At 39.1% G+C, this 20,884-nt stretch overlaps 1 long non-coding RNA gene across 1 annotated transcript in view; it reads left to right on the top strand.

The window, feature by feature from the left end:
* LOC141371441 (uncharacterized) overlaps positions 1–20,884 on the top strand; it is a 93,503-nt gene that overhangs the window by 28,156 nt on the left and 44,463 nt on the right. The window lies entirely within an intron of this gene.

The following is a 20,884-nucleotide window of genomic DNA, read 5'->3' as shown; positions in this document are numbered from 1 at the left end:
AGATTTTCTTTCTTTATTTGACAGAAAGAGCAAGAGAGCACAAGCTGGGGGAACAGTAGAGGGTGAAGGAGAAGCAGGGAGCTCCCGCCAAGTAGGGATCCCGATGCGGGGCTTGATCCCAGGACCCGGGGATCATGACCTGAGCCGAAGGCAGATGCTTAACGACTGAGCCACCCAGGCGCCCTTACCTATATGTTTTTAATTTATTTATTCATATTGTCCAATTCTTGGGTTTATTTATTTATTTTTTAACTTGATCATTTTTGCAGTGGAGAGCAGCCCATGGGTGATAAAATATCCATGTCCATAAGTGGCTGATGACAGGTTTTACTTGTATATGTGAAATGTATATATTATTTTACATATTCTTACTATTTTTAAAATTCTCGCCCCTCGCACTTTGGAAAGAGACTTAAGAGCACTCTGCTGATTTTAACTCTCAGAGGCTGAAAACAAACTCTAACATCATAAGAAAATCTTGTGGTTTTTTTAAAGATGCCATTAAAATACAAAAATAGCATTAGATTTTATTCATTACTTTCTCTTCATTTTATTGTCATGATACTATTTCCTGCACTTTTGCAATAGCTGAGTAATTGTCTACCTTTTTCTAGTTGACTTTCAACCATCTGCTCTACACATAAACAACTGAATCTTCATAAATCTCAGCTTTGATAAAGTATTCCCTCCACTTAAATGCTTTATCCTATCTTCAGATGTCTACAAAGGGAAGCCTACTTAAACTGCTTAACCTGGCCCTAGCCAATCTTTTCAGCTGTATTCCCACCTGCTTATTAAAAGCGCAGAGAGATCCTCCTGACCCTTAGACAATGCTTCTCAAACTTCAGTGCACATCTGAGTCACCTAGTGGGATCTTGCTATAATGCAGATTCTGATTCAGTAAGTCTGTGGTGGCGACCTGGGTTCTTGCCTTTCTAACAAGTTTTCAGGTGATGGTAATGAAGCTAGTCCAAGAACCACACTTTGAGTAGCAAGACCGTGACAATAGGCCCTTCTGCTATACGCACTCATCATATTTCATTGTTATATGTTTAGTAACTGTCTTTCCCTTACTGGTGATTATGTCCCAGAGGACCGTAGACCATATCAGACCTGTTAGTTTCACTGTTAAATCCCTTGGCACCTATCAAAATGAATCTGAGATTCTTAATACTCTGCTTTGGATGGAACCTAATTTCCCCCTTTTCTTTAAGCTGCAGGAAGTGAATTGAATCCAGAGAAGTAAAGTGACCTCTCCAGGATAATAGTATGAATTTAATGGCAAAGCTGGGATGAGTAACTGGTCTCTGAAATAAATACCTACTGTGGCACAAAACTTCAAGTAAAGTTCTTAGGACAAGTAGCATATTATTCAGAACTTGCCCCCCAGGTATTGGATCTTAACATAGAACTCCCATTGCAAGCCCTTTGGCAAATTGCAAACGTCTGAGAGAAGACAAGAAATACCTCTGGGGCATTTCTCAGAGTCCAAGGAGGCTCTGCAATTAGACTAACAGCTTATAGTGTAAGTAGAATGTAGCCAATTGAGAAGGATTGACCTAATTCTTCCTTTTTAATTACCTTAATTTTATGCATCAGGTAATTAATTGAATGACTTAGTGATTACAGATGTTTTCTCTATCTCCAGCCAGGAATGAAAACAAGTTGCATCAGAAACATAGGTGGGGATAGGAAGAGCGATCAGGGCCTGGCCCACTTGATAAGAATCTGCGTGGACCGCCATGCTGTAAAAAAAAAACAAAAAAACAAAAAAAACACCACACACACACACACACACACACACACACACACACACACACACATTGTTGTTTTTTATATTTATCTGAGCAATGTATTCGTCTGCCCAGTAGGAGGAAAATGCAGGCAATGCCCAAAAAATAGCTTCCAGGACTAGACCAGGGTTTCTCAATTTTGGGGCCATATAACTCTTTGTTTTAGGGAGCTATCCTTTCCACAGGATGTTTAGCAGCATTCTTGACCTCTACCCACTAGATTCCAGTGTCCCTTCTCCCCTACACACACACACACACACACACCAAGTTATGGTACAAAGAAAAATGTCTCCAAACATTGCCAACAGTCTCTGGGGGAAGAAAAGGAAAAAATCATCCCCGGTTGAGAACAACTGGACTAGACCATTGGTCAGGCTAAGTGTGTCTACAGGGCTGTTGCGTACAGATATACAAGTTGTACAGTAACAATTCCAGAGTGCCATTCTCACAGATTTCAATAATGTTTGGGGCAACTTTTTTTCAGATTTTGATAATATCTGCAACCCAAGGTTTTGGCCTTTAATAATGAATCTTTATAGAATAAAAGTTTCCCATATTTAAATTCAATGGGAAGAATTTGCAAAAACTATTTGCCTATCAGAATATCTGGGGACTTTAATGTCTAAGAAGATAATCCATCTTGATCTCCACAAATGTTCTTGTCTTCTGTCTCACCTCCGTCTAGACCTTGTTATCATCAGTAACTGTATCACCTCTGAAATTGTCATTTCAAACATCTTTCTCTCTAATCACCAACCTTTGTGCTTCTGACTTATCATCGAATTCTCCCAACAATATTTAGACACTACCTGGGTCTCCAATTTGACATCACCCCATTTTGTCTCTTATGCTATTATGCTTTTTGTCTCTTTACCCAGTTCAGACTTTCTTGTCCATCATGGTAATCATTCCCTGTAAAAACCCTCAATAACCTTGCCTTACCAACCCCTGCAATGCGTTTGCCTGGCTAAACCCAATGCATATTGAATCTGATTATTTACCTCGTCTGTATCTGTATCTAAACAGAGAAACATCTGCACCTAAATGGAAAAGACACACACAGTATGGTGATGAATCCATTGCACTTTAAATTCAAGACCACAAACCTCAAAGGGGCAATCACACTGCCTAGAATTCCCATCCTGATGACTTTTTCTCCTCCTCCCTGAGACAGCCCTTTTATATTTCACTCCCTCAGATGTCTTACCACACCTGTGCTCTCACTCTTATCTAATAACTTTGCCTGAAAAATAGAAGCAGAGGGAACTCTCATATACATGTTATCAAATCCAGAACATAGCTTTCTTTGGACCCCAGTTCTCTGTCTTCTATCCTTTCACTGCTTCTCTCCAAGGGCCAGTCTCCTCCTGTGCTCTCTGTCCTCTCCTCTGACTCTAACTGTCTAGCTCCTCTAACTTCCCCAAGCACATCCCTTCGGTATTTCCCCCATCCCTGCATCACAGTTTCTTCCTTTCATCAAAGTCATTCTCATTGCATATAAATACGCTAGTTTCTCACATTTTACATTACCCTCTCATGATCCAAATTCTATTTCTTCATATCTCTCTCTTCTTCAACAGTAAATCTCGGAAGATTGGTCAGTACTCATTGGGTCTGGGTCTTTACGTCCCACTACTTCATCCACTCTAATCTGGCTTTTACCATCATTACTTCTCTAAAACCATTCCTATCCATGATCATCATGTTGCCAAAACTAATGGAAACTTCTCTGAACTTCTTACTCACTATTTACTGTAGCCAGTCTCTCCTTTGTGAAACTCTTCTCTTCGTGTCTACTATATCACCCTCTCATAATATTTTTCTGAACTCTTTATATATCCTCCCTTATTTTTATTTTTATTTTTATTTTTATTTTTTTGTTCCAGTTCTACCTTTAATTGTTAGAGTTCTCTACTGGTCCTGGATCATTCTCTGCCTACACATTCTCCTACAGTGATCTCATCCACCCCATGGTTTTAAATATCAAATGGATGAAGATGACTTTCTAATCTTCATCTGCATCCTGTATTCTTTTCTGTGGTCCAGATTTATATATCCATCTGACTCTTTACTATTTATAATTGAGTGTATGATAGGCATGTCAAATCAGCATTTTCAAAACAGAGTTTTTGAATTTTCCCTTCCTCTCCTTCCATGCCCCCCCCCCAAGACTTTCTTATATCATTAAATGGCACCGTCACCCACCCAAGCCCACTCAGAGCTCACTCAGGCCCCAACCCCAGGAGTCAACCTTGCTCTCTGTTCCTTACTTTCTTTCCTGACTTAACAATCCTTCATCATGGTGTTTCATTCTATTTCTGAAAAATATCTTCTTTCTCTGGTCAAAGAGCAACGGCACCAAAAACTTACTAAAGGTGGCAAGACAGATTTTATTCAGGCTTGATTCAGTAGGGGACAGAGACTCTAGTATAAACTGAGCTCAACTCCAATTAAGACAAAGGTAACAGATTTTTAAAGGGAAGACAGAGAAGAACAAGAAGGGACTATGGGGAAGTGAAAAGGAGGGAACAAAAAGGGACTGGGGGCTGTGGGAAATGGAAGATTACAGAAAGGAGTAAGTGGAGAATTACCCAAAATGATTTGGCAGTGTGAACCGGAACAATGCACATTTTGTGGTTTGGCAGCATTGCTTTTTTTTTTTTTTTTTGAGCAAAGACTCAGCGCTATGGCTAGGGTCACCTTTAGAGACATGGCCTAGTACAGTCTAAAATTTAGTCAAGTCTCTTAGCACAGTGTTTGTTCAAGTCTTTTGTGCCATATGGCTGTTTACAGTTCATACCCTCTTCATTATTACCACCTTGTCCATCATTTATCATCTGGACTTTTGAAGGAGGCTCTTCAATGGTCTCCTTGCACACATTCTTGCCCAGTGCCAATTGAATCATGTGTTCATTTGTCATTAAGGACATGCGAGTCAAAACCACAATGACATACCACTGTATACCCATTCTAGTGGGTATGAAAAAGACAATAATGAGTGTCAGTGAAGTTGCAAAGAAATTGTAACCCACTACTGGTGGGAACATAAAATGATACAGTCACTTTGGAAAAGTTTGGAAATTTCTTAAGATGTTAAACATGGCGTCACCATGTGACTGAGCAGTTCTATTCCTAGATATCTACCCAAGAGAAATGAAAACATATGTCTACACAAAAAATGTACCTAAATTTTATTATCTGTCCATTGTGGATCAGCAGAGGGGCTCTACTCTTGCTGTCCATTCAGGGGCAGAATGACAAAGCAGCCACCATCCAACCAACAATTGTCAGTTGTTCTAGAGGGAAAACATAACTCTAGCAGATCTTCTATTAGTAATTAAGTCATACACATTACCTCTGCTCACAATTTAGGGGCTAGAAAGAATCACATATCCCCACCTAACATAAGAAAAAAGAAGTGCAATCGTGGGAAGTGGAGAACCAGAAATGGTCAGCAAGCATACCAGTGTGCCCTCGGCTTGGTATAATTTTTCTTCATCTCTGTGCAGAGCTGTCTCCCTCTCATCCGTTAGTTCCCAAAACTTCCCTGAGACAACTTCTGTAAGAGGTTTATCCCAAGCAGTGCCTCTACCTCTTGTACAATCCGTTTAAGCTCTTTATCTCATCCCCCCCAAAGTGTTATGACACTGCTTATTTAATGGTCTGGAATTGTTTGATATATTTCTTTGCCTATTTGACTACTGACTAACTCTTCCCACTACAACATAAACTTTTGGAGGCTGTAATTTGTACTCTCTCTGTTTCATTCATTACTGAATCCCCAGCTTTTAGAACAATGCCTAGCAGGCTCCTAATAGAAAATCAATAAATATTCATTAAATGAATGAATGAACATTTTTCATGCTGTCCTTTCTTCTTCTTCTTTCAGACAAAATACTGTGCATTCTCTAATGTTCGGCTTCATGTCATCTGCTCTGTAAAGCCTTTGCCTAACCAGAGGTAATTTCTAACTTAACCATGCTCTCAAAAAATTTTACTATTTCTTTTTTTTTTATAGCAGATACCCTGACTTATATCTTTGCAATCGTATGATTGGCTCCCCATTATTTCCTATTCCATACTTTGAATTAGATTTAAGAACATTATTTTTTTTCCTTTAAATTTTTTTATTGTTATGTTAATCATCATACATCACATCATTAGTTTGTGATGTAGGGTTCCATGATTCATTGTTTGTGCATAACACCCAGTGCTCCACGCAGAACGTGCCCTCTTTAATACCCATCACCAGGTTAACCCATCCCCCCACCCCCTCCCCTCTAGAACCCTCAGTTTGTTTTTCTGAGTCCATTGTCTCTCATGGTTCGTCTCCCCCTCCGATTTCCCCGCCTTCATTCTTCCCCTCCTGCTATCTTCTTTTTTTTGTTTTCTTAACATATATTGCATTATTTGTTTCAGAGGTACAGATCTGTGATTCATCAGTCTTGCACAATTCACAGCACTCACCATAGCACATACCCTCCCCAATGTCTATCACCCAGCCACCCCATCCCTCCCACCCCACCCCCACTCCAGCAACCCTCAGTTTGTTTCCTGAGATTAAGAATTCCTCATATCAGTGAGGTCATATGATACATGCCTTTCTCTGATTGACTGATTTCACTCAGCATAACACCCTTTAGTTCCATCCACATTGTTGCAAATGGCAAGATCTCATTCCTTTTGGTGGCTGCATAATACTCCATTGTATATATATATACCACTTCTTCTTTATCCATTCCTCTGTGGCTGGACATCTTGGCTCTTTCCACAGTTTGGCTATTGTGGACATTGCTGCTATAAACATCGGGGTACACGTACCCCTTCGGATCCCTACATTTGTATCTCTGGGGTAAATACCCAGTAGTGCAATTGCTGGATCATATGGTAGCTCTATTTTCAACAATTTGAGGAACCTCCATACTGTTTTCCAGAGGGGTTGCACCAGCTTGCATTCCCACCAACAGTGTAGGAGGGTTCTCCTTTCTCCACATCCCCGCCAACATCTGTCGTTCCCTGACTTGTTAATTTTAGCCATTCTGACTGGTGTGAGGTGGTATCTCATCGAGGTTTTGATTTGGATTTCTCTGATGCCGAGCGATGTTGAGCACTTTTTCATGTGTCTGTTGGCCATTTGGATGTCTTCTTTGGAAAAATGTCTGTTCATGTCTTCTGCCCATTTCTTGATTGGATTATTTGTTCTTTGGGTGTTGAGTTTGAAGAGTTCTTTATAGATTTTGGATACTAGCCCTTTATCTGATATGTCATTTGCAAATATCTTCTCCCATTCTGTCGGTTGTCTTTTGGTTTTGTGGACTGTTTCTTTTGCTGTGCAAAAGCTTTTTATCTTGATGAAATCCCAAGAGTTCATTTTTGCCCTTGCTTCCCTTGCCTTTGGCGATGTTTCTTGGAAGAAGTTGCTGCGGCTGAGGTCGAAGAGGTTGCTGCCTGTGTTCTCCTTTAGGATTTTGATGGACTCTGTCTCACATTGAGGTCTTTCAACCGTTTGGAGTGTATTTTTGTGTGTGGTGTAAGGAAATGGTCCAGTTTCATTCTTCTGCATGTGGCTGTCCAATTTTCCCAACACCATTTGTTGAAGAGACTGTCTTTTTTCCATTGGACATTCTTTCCTGCTTTGACAGAGATTTAAGAACCTTATTAAAGCTAAGTATTAGGTCTTATAAGTAGTTTCTATCCCAGTGCCCAGCCCATTTAACAAATATTTACTGAATACCTGTGTTCTAGGTGCTGGGGTAGAGTAGTAAACAATACAGAGTCCCTGCCGTCATGAGACTTATTTTCTACTGTGACAGACAGATCAAGCAACAGATAAATATATGACATTATTAAGATGTGATAAGCATTTTGAAGAAAATTAAAGCAGAATAAGGGAGATAGCAAAGAGGGAGTATTAGGGAAAGCTTTTCTGAAATATGATATTTGAATAGAGAACTGCATGAAGTGAAGATGTAAGCCATCAAAACATCTGTGAGAAGTATGCTCTAGGCAGAGAGGACAGCAAGCACAAAGGCCATGAAATGGGACTGAGCTAGAAGAAGACTGTTATGGCGTGGGCAGAGTGGGATTGGGACCACATTTCTTGCAGGGCTTCTATAGGCTGGGGTAGTCATTTTGGGTTTTGTTCTAAGGATGTTGGCATGCATTAGTAGATTTTGAACAGATCAAGACTTTTTTAAAGCATCTAATCAACTATCACTCCATCTTCTGTGTAGAGAATAGTTTGTGGGGGAAGAAAGTAGAACCAGAAAAACTGGTTAAGAAGCTATTTGATAGATCAGATAAGGGAGGATGGCTTGGATTTGAATGATAGTGAAGAAATGTGTGGTAAGTGGCTGGAAGGTGAGTATAGCATCCAGGGAGCCAAGTGAAGAAAGTGCTTCGGTAAGGAGCAGGACCAAATAAATCAACACTTTGGAGAGGTTGAGCAAAAAGGGACTTGATAATTGACACCCGGACTCATTGGTGGGCTTAATAAATGTAGTTTCCCTGGAGTAGTGCAGAGAAAATCCTGACCAGAGTGATTGCAAGAAAAGATGGAAGACGAGAAGTGGAGGCAGAGAATATAGACTGTGATGGAATTTGACTATAAGAAAGGAGCAGATAAATGGAGGGGAAGTGTACACTTTGCCTAAAAATGATTATTTAATGGATCAAAATTCAAAACCAACACTCAGAAGGAAAGATAGAAGGGAATGGATTTATTTGTAATTATTGGTCACTCACTCTAATCTTAAGTGGAAGCTTGAGGTCTTCCATTTAAGACCTTCCCTCTGTATTGTCTTCTCTCTCTGCTTCCTCTCTCTGTCCCCAGGAAGGAGAAAGACCTCGCTATAGGTCAGAGACGAAAGGGACCCTAAGGACCAGCCAGTCCATCTTGCTAATAGTAAAGGTTCTAGAGGAAAGCATAAAGGGAAAGCCTATAGCTATGTCCTAGGCAAAGGCTTTCTTGTCCCTTTTAATTGCCCCTTCTTATGCCCATCCTATCTTGGCCATGATACTCTTTTCTTTTTGGGTTTCTGCCCAGTGTTTTTGAGTTTCACTTTCCAGAAAGCCAGTAGTCCTGGCCAGAACTCTTAATTGAAGATAAAAAAAAAAAAAAAAGAAAGAAAAAGAAGAGCGATAGAGAGGGAGTGAGGGAGAGGGGGTCGGAAGGAGAGAGGATAAAACCATAAAAAAACAAATTAAAAAAACCAACTCTAATTGATTTAGTTTAAAATGAGGAATCAATTCTTTTTTTTTTTTCCCTCCAATATTTTTCTTCAGCAAAGAAATAAGACCTTAAAAAAACAGTATCAGGTTGTGGACCTAGGAAAAGATGCCAAAAAAAAAAAAATCCTTTGACTGTTTTTAGACTTTACCAGGGGTCAGGAAACAATAACTCATGGGCCAAATCTGGCTTATTGTTTCTGTAAATAAAGTTTTACTGGACCACAGCCATGCTAATCCGTTTACATATTGTCAATGATTGCTTTAATGCTACAATGAGAGTGTTGGGAGTTGTGAGAAAGTTAGTTTAAAGATTTTATTTATTTATTCATGAAAGACAGAGAGAGAGAGAGAGAGAGAGAGGCAGAGGGAGAAGCAGGCTTCCAAGGAGCAGGGAGCCCGATGTGGGACTCGATCCTAGGACGCTGGGATCATGACCTGAGCCGAAGGCAGATGCTTAACCATCTGAGCCACCCAGGTGCCCGAAAGTTAGTTTAAACTATTTTTTTTAGTTCAAAAGCCTAAAATATTTACTATGTGGCCTTTTTTTTCAGAAAAAGATTGCTCATCCCCAGGTCTATAATAACATTTCCCAAAATGTGCCTTCAGTGACATTACCTCAGTGGGATACAATGAACATACAGGCATGGTAACTCCAAATTGAACAACATTAAGTTAATTTCTTCACTGCAGGACATTATAGAGCCTTTAATATTTCACTATGAATGTGAGTCTCTAAAGGATAAAATGTGCTTTGTAGGTCTAAGAATAAAATCTTAGAGAATTAAGATGGTATAATGGTTTTGATTTCTAAAAATGCACAAATTCTGGCCTGAAAGACACACCAGTTTACATATGGTCCCTGGACAAGTAATATCTACAAGGAAAAATGGAGTGACTTCTTTGTAATATCTACAAAGAAAAATAGCTGCTCAAGTGTCCAACCTCAATTCAGGGCACTCCTGTAAATGGTCATGTTGAAATACACAATTTAGAGCTTAAGGTGCATAAAGTCCTTCCTATCCTCCCCCTGATTTAAATCTTGGGATGTTCCCATCTCATGTCAGGCTCATGGATAAAGGGCGTTGAAGGGGTCTGATGGGGAGCAATATGGCAGGTCTGCAGATCAGGACCTAGCCTAACTTATATGCTTGGAGGAGGTGGAAAGAAGAGAGTATGATCACAGCCATGCCTGCACAGAAGCTGCAGTTTTTAAATGGAAATATAGGAGAAGGAATGGAATCTTGTTTGTACGTTTATGCTTTCAAGGCGCAGTGTTTAATAATGGTCCAGTCAATATTCTAAAACTCTGAACCATCTGATATGTAACCGCTTCCTACCTGTAACTCCTCCTTCTTTGCTGTTGGTGGGGACAATGAAAAGTGCCTTGGCATGGTGAGAGGATGCTGTAGTGTGTCCTCTCCGTAATTTGTTCATTTTCCCTTTTTCTTTCATATTTTTTGTATTTTACAGAATTCATAGTGAGATCACTGTTCTAGGAAAGTTGGCCTGAGCCAGTGGTCCTCAGACTTTAGTAGGTATAAGAATTCTTGGAGATTCTTAATAATAATTCATATTCCTGTATTCCATCTCAGAAGTTCCATTTTAGTAGGTTTAGGAACCTGCGTTGTCTTAACAAACTCCCCATGTGGTTCCAAATAAGGTAGTCGGCTGGTCATATATATTTTTTTCCAGGACTTGATTTAAATTCAACGTAGTTAACATATAATGTAATATTATTTTCAGGAGTAGAATTTAGTGATTCATCACTTACATATAACCCGCAGTGCTCATCCTAACAAATCGCTCCTAATACCCATCACCCATTTAGCCCATCCCCCAACTCCCCTCCCCTCCAGCAACCCTCCGTTTGTTTCCTAGGATTAAGAGTCTTTACATGAGAAACTCTTAACTATAGAGAACAAACAGGGTTGCTTGAGAGGAGGGGGTTGGGGGGATGGGTAACTCGGTGCTGGACATTAAGGAGGTCACGTGATATAATGAGCATTGGGTATTATATAAGACTGATGAATCACTGGCCTCTACCTCTGAAACCAATAATACATTATATGTTAATTAATTGAATTTAAATAAAAAAACAAGAAAAATCAAAGTTTGAGAAGGAAATAAAATCTCTTATGGTTTGCCTCCCTCTCTGTTTTTATCTTATTTTTCCTTCCATATTTTGAGGAACCACTGTCTTGACATTGGCTGGAGAAGCAAAAGAATCCTTTTTTTTTTAACTTTATTGTTTTTTAAGTGGTTTCCCTAGAGTTTGCAATATAATTTACAATTAACCCAAGTACACTTTCACACTTCTTTATCCCTGATAACTTTCCTCAGTTTGTTTTTCAGAGTCCATCATCTCTCATGGTTCGTCTCCCACTCTGATTTCCCCCCTTCATTCTTCCCCTCCTGCTATCTTCTTCTTTTTTTTTTTTAACATATATTGTATTATTTGTTTTAGAGGTACAGATCTGTGATTCAACAGTCTTGACCCGTCCATTTACTTTTAATTTACATGTGTCTTTACATTTAGCATGGGTTTCTTGTAGACAACATACAGTGGGGTCATGTTTTTTGATCCACTCTGACAATCTCTGTCTTTTAATTGCATTTAGATCATTGACATTTAATGTGATTATTGATACATTTGGGTTAATATCTACCATATTCCTACTGTTTTCTATTTCTTGTTCTTTATTCCTGTTTTGGCTTCCATTCTTTTTTTTTCTTTTGTGATTTTAATTGAGCATTTTATATGATCCATTTTGTCTTTTGTTTAAAGCATATCAATTATATTTCCTTTTTTAAAAAATTTTATTTATTTATCTGACAGAGAGAGAGTGAGCACACACACCCAAGCAGGGGTATCAGCAGACAGAGGGAGAGGGAGAAGCAGACTCCCCACAAAGCAGAGAGCCCGATATGGGGCTCAATCCCAGGACCCTGGGATTGTGACCTGAGCCAAAGGCAGCCACTTAACCGACTGAGCCACCCAGGCACCCCTCAGTTATATTTCTTTTTTACTTTTCTTTATGGGTGCAAAAGGAGAGTCCTTAAGCCTCCTGCCCAACTTAGCAGAGAGGGTTGGAGTAAAACTCCAGGCTGGGGGACTAAGCTTGAATTTTACTCCAGAATCAAATATCTTCTTGGGAAACCTCTGACACAGGTAGGCAGTTGGTCTAGACTTGTAGTTTAAAAATTGGGCAAACTGAACTCTCAGAGATATGATAAACAAATTGGACCTAAGAAAATTTGAAAGTCTTAAAGGCTATAGTGGTTCTCTGTATGTTAGGAACAGTTGAGTCATTTTCATTAAAAAAAACACAAAAACCCACAATATTTGGAGGAGTTTTGAGGATACAACCTCTGAAAGCCTAAAATTCAGTTCTCTGGGTTCTTTGAATATGCTTTCTGGAAAGTTATAACATCTCCTTTTCTGGAAATTATTAAGAACATCACGAATAGTGTAGACAACATGGTTTGCAGACTGTTTACAAGAGAAATGAAGAATTACTAGAACAACAAAAATGGAGCTGTCCGCAAAGAGAATGAGCTGCCTTGGCAGGCAGCAAACTTACGTAACTAAAATGTACAGGTGTAAGATAGGTTGTGGAGGGAATTCAAATATCTCAGCAATTCTAGGGTTTTAAACTTTAAAGTTCTCAATTTTAAAGCCTTCATCAACTCTGAGATCCTGAGTCTTATGTATATCATTGAATGCCATTTTTTTTTGTTGTTGGAAAACATGGCAGTTTTATATTTTATTTCTGTAAAAATAACATATGTGTCCACTTGGGGGTAGTAAAGTATTTTTTCAGTATCTCTAGGGAGTCTTCAGTATTTACTCTGCAAATACATTAGAGGTAGTGAAAACAGTACCAACTGGATGTTGTTTTATGTCTTTTATTTTGTAAATGACAGTGTCTTCTTCTGTATAAACATATACAATAGGAATTATGAGCAAACACAGATTTTATTTCCTTTTTTCCTGTAATACCCAGAGAGTTAAAAACATACAGATTAAAATTGTTTTATCAGCAACAAATACACCCAGAGGCTGAATGTCATTTGAGTTAATTCTATAATGGTGGTTTCATTATGTTCAATTCAATTCAATTCATTTCAGTAAGATAGTCCCAAGATGGTTTGAAAATTCCTGGGTTATAAAGATACTCTAACACTTGAATGATTCTCCTCCTCTTAAACAATTTCAAGATTTTTACTATAATAACAGTAACATAACAATTTTCTGTAAAACTTAGTGGATTAAAATGATGCATCTTTATCACTTCCTAGTTTCTGTGGGTCAAGAATCTGGGGTACAGCTCAGCTGGATACCCCTGGCTCAGGATTTCTCAGGCTACAGTCAGGGTGTCCACAGGCCTACAGTCCCTTCAAGGCTTGACTGGGATAGAATCTGCTTCCAAACTCACTGGCAGCTGGCTTCTCCAGAGAAAGCTATCTAAAGAAAGAGGAAGAGCATGCCCAGCCGAGGAGCCAGAATCTTTTTGTAACCTCCTCTTGAAGTGACATCTGGTCATTTCTGTCATATTCTATTTGGTAGAAATAAGTCAGTAAAGTCCAGCCCACAGGACATGAGTACCAAAAGATAGGGATCATGGTAGGGGTCCATTTTGTAGGCTGCCTAACACAGAGGTAGATGTCACATTTTAAATTATTTCTCTTTTGAAAGATGACTCAACAGCATTCAGTAGTTAATCAGATTTCTATTTTTTGGGTGGAGTAACCAGCATCTATCTTACACTGGTGTCAGTAGACATGGTTCTAGTCGTTCCTGTGTGCAGACCAGCTGTAGCACCTCAGGCATTTAAATCCTAAATTGTGGTTTCCTTGTCAACAAAAAGAGGCAGTTTGAGTATACTCTTTAAGATCCCTTCTCGTTTGGACATTCTTTGCCAGCAAATGATCAAATTCTGTTCTAAGGGGGTCCAACTCTTTTTTATTTAGACAAGAGTTTCTCAACTTCAGCACTCTTGACATCTGTGTCTGAGAATTCTTTGTTGTTGGGGGGAAGCAGTCTTGGACATTCTAGGATGTTCAACATGACCCCTGGCCTCTACTCACTGGATGGCAGGAACAGCCCCCTGTTTGTGACAATAAAAAATGTCTCTGACTTTGAGAACCAGAAATCTAAGCAGAGCTATAATTTATCTAACATGCAAAAATAATAATTTCCTTTTCTGTAATATCTTGATTTTTTTCCCTCAAGGAAAAAAATATATAAATTAACAAATATACAGGTGTTATCACGTACAGGGATTTGTAATTTAAAAGAAAAGTGATCTTTTGAGGTAGAAATTTAAGACCTAGAGATAAGGTGTTTCTGGTGACTGTGTAAAAGGGTGCATGGGGGATGGGGGAGGACAGTATTCATGCTAAGCATGAATGATACTTATTCTACAGAAAAAATGAAACTGCTAGCGATCATTTCCAGGAACCACAGAGGTGATTGTGTGGAAGTACTCATGAGTTCTGTGATGGCTAATTTTATGTGTCAACTTGACTGGCCATGCAGTGGCCAAACGTTTGGCCAAACTTTATTCCGGTATGTCTATGAGGGTATTTCTGGACGAGATTAACATTTGGATTCATTTGAATGAGCAGAGTGAGGAAAGCAAATTGCCCTCTCTAATGTGGGTTGGCCTCATCCAATCGATTGAAGACGTGAATAGATCAAAAAGGCTGAGTAAGAGGGAATTTTGCCTGCTTGACTGATTGAGCTGGGCCACTGGTCTTCAGCCCTTGGACTGGAAATTATGCCGTTGGCTTGCCTCTCCTTGTTCTCAGGCCTTCAGACTCAGACTGGAACTACAATACCATCTCTCTTGAGGTCTCCAGCTTGCTTACCACGGATCCTTAGCTTCTCAGTCTTCATAATGACATGAGCAATTCCTTATGTTAAGTCTCTCTCTCTCTCTCTCTCTCTCTCATTGTGTGTGTGTGTGTGTGTGTGTGTGTGTGTGTGTGTGTGTCCATCTTACTGGTTCTATTTCTCTGGAGAATCCTGACTCATACAAGTCCTGGGGAGTTTATAATAATAGAAAAGATGGTCAGGGGAAGACTTCTGGGGAAAAGAGTTGAAAAGAGGATGGAAGGGAAAATTTCAGACAAGTCACAACTTTTCTAAGCATCATATGCCAGGCCCCAGTACTATGTAACACTTGGGAAGTTCTCTTTTTGCCACAGGTTCCTCCTATGCCAACCTTGACTCCTAAGAACCGTTGACAAGGGGTCTTTGACCAAACTCAAAGGCTCCTTTGAGCCTTTTTTGTGGTAAGGCCTCTCCTTGCCCCCCCGCCCCACCATTTTTGGCCTGTTCGAGTCCAGTTTTAGCAGTGCATCCTGCCAAGCCAGTTTATAGAGCATCCTTCTTCCCATTGACATCCAATTAAGTTATTTTCCTCTATCCTTTATCTAATCAAGTTCTGCTTCCCCTCCCTGACCCTTGATACCCAACCAAATTCCTCTCAGTACTTTTGCATCCACACTCTCACCCTGACCACTGGCCATAAATCCCCTCTGGGTCCTGTTATATTAGAGTTGAGTTCAATCTCCCTCCCCTATTGCAGTACTCTATCCCTTATTACAAGGGTCTTGAGTATAGCCTTCCTCACCATTTTTAACTAGTGTCTATGGTGTTTTATTTTATACCACAATGCAATGAAAGCTTCAGTGAATAAAAATCATGGGGACAGATTAAGACTAGATTCTTAGACATTTCCTCAATTTGAGGCAAAGTGTGATTTAAAATTCTTTTTCTACTCAGCCGAACCATGTAATGCTTACCTAGGTACTTTTTTTTTTTTTAAGATTTTATTAATTTTCAAGAGAGAGCACAAGTGGGGGGAGGGGCAGAGGGTGAGGATCTCAAGCAGACTGTGCACTGAGCATGGAGCATCATGTGGGGCTCGATCTCATGATCCTGAGATCATGACCTGAGCCAAAAATCAAGAGTCGGACACTTAACCAACTGAGCCACCCAGGTGCCCCAACCATGGTTATGTTTTTAAAGCTATACCTTCCTGTCAAGAATTGGTCTGTATGTAGGGAATATAAATTAATTTTATAGCTGATCAGGTAGATATAAACCTATTGATGAAATCCTCTTTAGTGAGGCCCAAAGACCAATATTATATGTTTAAGAATTTAGATTATGCTTCATTTTTTGAATTACCCAGATTTTCAGTTCTCTTCATTCATTCAAATGTAGTGAGATATAGGAAGCAATATGAGAGTCAGGAGAAATCAGTCCAAATATCAACCCTGCCACTCATGGTTTTATCTTGGACAAGCCACATTTCCTTTTTGTGCTTCAGGCTGGTGGTATAGATTTGTAGCTAAGAGCTGGAGGTCTAAACTTAGAACTAAGTTAAACCTCATCCTCAACATTTCTTAGCTGTGGGCAAGTTACTTAACTTCTCTATTTCAATGTATTTTTCTTCTATGGAATGAGGATTATAATAGGGCCCATCTCTTGGGAAGTTCTTGGGAAGGTTAAATCAGATGAGAAATGTAAAACTCTTAGTACAGTAGCTGGAAAAGTCTCAATAATTATTGCTAGCTGAAAGGCACATTGGGCTAGATGATCTTGAAGGCTTCTTCATTTTCTCAATTTCTATAAATTTTGTAAGTTACATAGATGTTCAAAATAGGCTGCACATCTCCATTCAGTCAGGGCCAGAGTTAAGAATAGATAATGAAAGAATGAATATGAATTTCCTTTTCGTTGGTAAATCTGAATACCCATGGATTCAACAGACTGAGAATAAGGACATATTTGTTATTGTCTGTGTTTTTAGATTTAGATCAATGTATGCCACTTGGGGTGTGTGTGTGTGTGTATATATATAGTAGTTACTGGGAAGGGAGAATGGATAGAATATAGCATGTGGAGAAATTAAGAACAGGTTCCAGGCCAGACTTCATGCCTTGACCCCTAGTCCTCTCATTTATTTGGATAAATGGCAATTCAGTTATCTCCTCAAGCTTCAATGATCTTATTTGTCAAATGTGGATTGTTACAAGCTTTACTTGATGAAAATGTCAAGCACATGGCCCACTGTCTGCCTCATGTAAGCGTTTAATAAATAGCCATATATAATCTAAATTTGATATTGCGTTTCAGACACAGGATAGAGCTAAACAGTCATTTCTACCTGTGCTGGAGACGTGTAACCATCGGTACCCCTGAGGCTTGTCTCCTTGTTGTTCCTCTTCAGGCTTGGTGTCTCTGCTAGACTGATCCCATTACTTGGATCCTTAGCCTCTGTCTTCTGATTCTGAGAGCCAAAAAATCAGACATTTGCTTCCCCAGATGAAGAGATGCCAAAGGCCTTTTAAAACAATTAATATGCTTGGTCTTCATCCCTAGCAGCCTGGGAGCCTGTGTCTTTGCTGACTGCCCCATCTTAATATTGATTAATCTTTCATGTAACAGAAAAATAATCTTTAGTACATATTCGTGCCTTCATTATTAATGAAACTCTACCAGTTGGCAATGGAATCTTAGGCAGCTTGTTTATCTGGTGGAAATGACTACAAAAAACTCCTGACACATTTCCTGGTACAGAACTCATTGAAATCATCTTACATTTGAATGCTGCCAGAGAGAATAACATTCTCTAAAAACTGTAAACAAAGTGAAATGGTATCAAAAAAAATCTATCTTCATGAAGCAGTAAATACCTCCATTCGTATTTATTATTTTCCCACAAACAATTATTCACTCCCTAGAGTGTTACAAATGGTATATTCACTTATTTAATCCTCATATAGCCACTGTGATATAGATACATATTACCATTATGTCCCTTGTAAAGATGGCAAAACTGAACTACAGAGAGATTAGGTAACTTGTCCAAGGTCACACGGTTAATTACGGTTTAGCCAAGATTTGAACCCGGGCATCTGGCTCTAGTGTCCTTGACCTTGACTACTGTGTTTGCTCTCCAATCTGTATTAATGATTTAGTGGGAAATAAGTGAAGAGATAATATTGGGGGATGGCGTTCAACTGGAAGGCTTTTTTTAGTGATGTCAATGAGATAGAGTCCCATGTAGAATCCATGTAGTAAAATGGGGGAGCTCAGACTTTGGAGTCAGATAGATCCAGCTTCAGACTCGCTATACCATTCACTAGATGTGTATCTTTAGTATCAATACTCCATTACCTCTGGTAGTATTATACATCTCACCCCTGGTCAGACCGTGGTCTCATGGTGAGTGGAGTGTACTTCTAGGCCCCCCAGCTTTGGGATTGGCCATGTGACTTGCTTAGCATGGGAAGCACACACTGCAGGTGGCCCCTGTGTTTCCTGTGAGTGCCCCAGCCTGTGTGTAGTGGAGTTGCCCAGCTAACCTACAGATATACCAGTAAGATGTAAATACTGTTGGGGGTCTCACTCAGCCTTTGTGCTTGCTTGTCTGTTTTCCCAAGTGTAAAAGAGGACGAATCTTATTTTGTCAACTGTGAAGTGGGGGGATGATAACTGCATCTTAGTGAAGCTGTGAAAACTTAGATAATAATGCACACGAGGTAAAACTTAGAGTTTCTATTGTTAAAGAATTGGTAATACAGTTAGGATCAATATTAGAATTTTTAACATTTACAAAGAGAAGCATGGAATTTTGATAAAGATATTCCTTCTGTTGGTATAATATTCAAATAAACAAGCTTTACCCAAGCCTAGTTAAGACCTAATTTCAAAATATCTATATACTTACAAATCATTCTTACCTATGTATTAACATAGTTCTTAACATACATTATTTTTTTGTCTTTGAAAATAATGAATTGCTTTTCTTTTTAAATAATATTTTGTTTATCAGCTCAGTCTAACCATTCTAGCTTACTAAATTCACAGTACATATTTTTCACAATGTATATATTTCACTGGCAATGGTATCATTTAGGTATATGCAACAATTTCTAGGCCATGTAGGGATTAGTTAAAACTTCCAAACATTGACTTTACCTAGAAAATGTTTCCAAAGTATAACATATACATATGTCTAATGTAGAGCTCAAATGTGATTTAATGATTTAAAGGGGGTGGAAAAGGGGAAGGAATAGATTGTTAGGATTTGCTTGGCTTACATAAGTTAGTATGACCTCAAGCTTCCTTGTAATGTTTATATGGTACACTTCCACGTATTTAAAAAAAATGAAGTCAGGGCCCCTGGGTGGCTCAGTCCGTTAAGTATCCAATTCTTGATTTCAGCTCAGATCATGATGTCAGGGTTGTGAGATCGAGCCCCACATGGGGCTCTGCGCTGAGTGTGGAGCCTGCTTAAGATTCTCTCTCTCCCTCTCCCTCTGCCCCACCCCCCCAGATCATGCAACCTCACTCACTCGCACGCTCTCTCTCTAAAAAAAAAAAAAAAAAAAAAAAAGAGGTCTCCCGCCAAGTAGAGAGAATGTGGACATCTTGCATCTTTTTACAATGAATCCTATGGGATATTTAAAAACAGGTGTAGAGGGAAGATAACATGTAGAGCTGTTACTATTTTCTGCACTGATATTAATGGACAGCATCCAAGGATAATTCCTGCATTCTAAGATTAATTATAAAATGCTGATGAGGCTTTCATGTCATAATTAGCATGCTTTAGCTTATTTTATCTCATACCTCTGGGTCAAAATCTGGTCCATTGACAATTTTTTTTCAACGAGTTAACCACAACTTTAAGTGGTCTGTAATTACAATGGTGTTACTGGGCTTGTATTCTACAAACAAATCATGTATATTACAGAAAGATGGCATATTGATGATTAGTGGTGTGCTGATAAGATAGCTCTCGGGGTGGGGGGTGGGGAAAGAGCCCCGAGGTAAAATGTTTGCCAATTTCTATGGTGTAAATATTCCCACTGTGGCTGATTTCAGGTTACTAATCATATAACACCAGGCTCTCAAAATTCCTAAATATGTAATAATAAACTTTTGTAAGCCAGTCTGAGCTAGCACCAGCACACCACTGAACTGCTGACACTTACAAACACTAGATTTTTATGTTGGAACAATGAGACTTTTAAATTCTCCTACAATGCCTTCATTCAACTATAACTCATTCATTAAGAGAGTGTCTTTATGTAAGACTGTTAAGGGTACTTTACAATAGTAATTATAATAATGTAAGTCATAGACTACTTTGAGGAGCTAATCAAAGCTATAAACATTCTCTACAAAAAAGTACACACTAAGAATTATGAACACAGGGGCGCCTGGGTGGCTCAGTCGGTTAAGTGTCTGCCTTTGGCTCAGGTCATGATCCCAGGGTCCTGGGATAGAGCCCCATATTGGGCTTTCTGCTCAGTGGGGAGTCTGCTTCTCCCTCTCCTTCTGCCACTACCCCCTGCTTGTGCTTGCTCTTTCTCTCTCTCTCTTTCTGTCAAATTAGTAAATTTTTAAAAATCCTTAAAAAAATGAATTATGAATACAATTTCAAAGGATTTGTGGACTTCCTGACACTTGTTCATGGGTCTCAGGTTAAGAATCTCTGCTCTCTTTATGGGCTAGACAATTAATTTGGCAAGCAACATTCTGAACATCATTCCTTCAGTTCACTAAATTTATGAATTACCAGAGAGCTCAAAAGTCACTGTTTAATTGCAAAATAGTTAAATTACCAGTATTTTATTAATTGTGTTTACTACCTGGCCTCTTCTGTCATTTTTCCAAAATGCAGAGATCATAAGGATTTCACAAGGACATGATGAGGTCAACTATTGAGTAGCACTGAGCAATTTAGTTTTAGTTTTTCCCTTTATTCTACTAATTGTGTGTGAGCCATTATATCAGCTAACTCTAAGACTTGGGACATTTCAATCTTCATTTTGAA

Source organism: Callorhinus ursinus, unplaced genomic scaffold, assembly GCF_003265705.2.
Source record: "Callorhinus ursinus isolate GAN/ISIS: 27379988/994484 unplaced genomic scaffold, GSC_fseal_2.0 scaffold3, whole genome shotgun sequence".
Lineage (NCBI taxonomy): Eukaryota > Metazoa > Chordata > Mammalia > Carnivora > Otariidae > Callorhinus > Callorhinus ursinus.
The sequence above is the reverse complement of the archived record's forward strand: the minus strand, read 5'-3'. Positions and strand labels throughout refer to the sequence as shown.